Below are 1,797 nucleotides of genomic sequence, written 5' to 3'. Positions count from 1 at the left end.
TCTAAGCTCTGTGATCTCGGGCAAATTATTTAACTTCTCAATTTCAGTTTGCTGGCCTGTAAAATGGGGTGAATGATATACCTACACCTACTGCAGACTGTTTTGCAAAGATAAACTAAGAACCAAGACTGTGCCTGTCTTATACTGAGCACTCAGCAAGTGAGAACTGCTGTAATACTAGTCGTCACTGTGATTATCTGTGTAGTCCGTGGAAGAGCCGGGCCTGAAGTCCAGGCTCGCTGCGTCCGGCCAGGATAAATGCACCCCCATTCTCTTCTGTCCACGGCTAAGTCTCCTGCACTGGCACGTAGCTTAATGATGCTCGTGTCCATAAGCTGGCTGAGCTATTCTGCCGACGTTAAATTAACCTGACTAAAGGTCCTGAGGGGGAAAGAATCTTCTAGACAGCCTACTCTGTGTGGCTGAGGTTTTCATCATTCTCCAAACTGGGGGGCAGGGAGGGGGCGAGGGCAGGGGTAGCAGGAGTCCGCTGGTCTTGCTCTGAAATCCATTTTTCAGTTAGGATGTCCCCAGGACCTTCTGGCACAGTAGACAGCCTGCCCTGCCCACCCAGCTCTGAGCGGTGGGGTACAGGGGAGGATGGGGCTTTGCTTTGTTTCATTTTCAGAATGTGGGGCGTTTGGCAGCCCTACCCTCTAGGTGACAGGTGACAAAGGAGGATGGAGCCAGCCGAGTGTCTCCTGGAGAAGGTCCCAGAATCTTCGTTCACACCTACCTCCTCCATCAGGCCCGTGAGTTCCTCGCAGGGGGCACTATGGCGCAGGCCTTGCACGTGGCCCAGGAGACTCTGGGCCTTCTGGATTTCAGCCAGGAGCTGGTGCACATCCCAGCTGGTACAGACCTGGGGGTGACAGGAGCAATCAGCCATCCAGAAGTCTCTTAGCTACCGGTTGTACCCAAGGCAGGAACGGGCAAGCAGCCCCGTCAGCTCCTAAAGCTGAGTGGCAGACTCTTCAAAGCAGACGTTATAAACTGGGGTCCGTGGGCAGGGCACGGCCTGCACGCGTGCCATGTTCCGCCGTGCAGCGCTCACCTGCAGTGCTTTTAAACAACCGAAGGGCTGTCTAACCTGAAAACGTGAGGACACACTACCCCTCTGGGGTGCCTACGATAATTTAGAAAGGACGCAAATGAGTGCCGGCGGGGGTGCCAAGAATCCGAAGTCTCGTGCACCGCTGGCGGGGTACACGACCGTGTGCAAAAGTTTGGTGGCGCCTCCAAAGTTAAACAGAATTACTCCACGACAGAGCATTGCCACTCCTAGGTACACACCCCGAGTACCTGGCCACAGGGATACCGTACACCAACATTCCCAGCAGCCCGTGACAGCCAAAAGGTAGAAACGACCCCAACGTCCATCGGCTGATGAACGGATAAACAAAAGGTGGTCTATCCAGAAAATGGAATATTATTCAACCATAAAAAAGGATGAGGTGCTGATTCCCCAGACAACATCGACAGACCTGGAAAACGTGATGCCAAGTGAGAGAAGGAAGATACAAAAGGTTTATGATTCCATTTGAATGAAATATCCAGAATGAGTAAATCCAGGGAGATAGGAAGCAGGTTGTGGGGTGCCGGGAGCTGGGGTGCGGAGGGAATGGGGGTGCCCGCTTAACGGGCACGGGGTCTCCCTCTGGGGTGGTGAACGTGTTCTGGAACTAGGCCGAGGAGGGGGCTGCACAACCCTGCAGATGTTCTAAAGGCCGCTGCTTGCTCCTCACTTCAGAGTGGTTAACCTTACCTTATGTGAATTTCACCTCGAATGTTTTAAAA

General features: G+C 53.1%; 1 protein-coding gene across 1 annotated transcript in view; it reads right to left on the bottom strand.

Moving 5' to 3' along the window:
• The window catches only part of VWA3A (von Willebrand factor A domain containing 3A), a 69,610-nt gene that overhangs the window by 22,823 nt on the left and 44,990 nt on the right, over positions 1 to 1,797 (bottom strand). The gene's annotated exons all lie outside the window — the stretch shown is intronic.

The sequence above is a fragment of the Pteropus vampyrus genome, unplaced genomic scaffold (assembly GCF_000151845.1).
Source record: "Pteropus vampyrus isolate Shadow unplaced genomic scaffold, Pvam_2.0 Scaffold417, whole genome shotgun sequence".
Taxonomy (NCBI): Eukaryota; Metazoa; Chordata; class Mammalia; order Chiroptera; family Pteropodidae; genus Pteropus; species Pteropus vampyrus.
The sequence above is the reverse complement of the archived record's forward strand: the minus strand, read 5'-3'. Positions and strand labels throughout refer to the sequence as shown.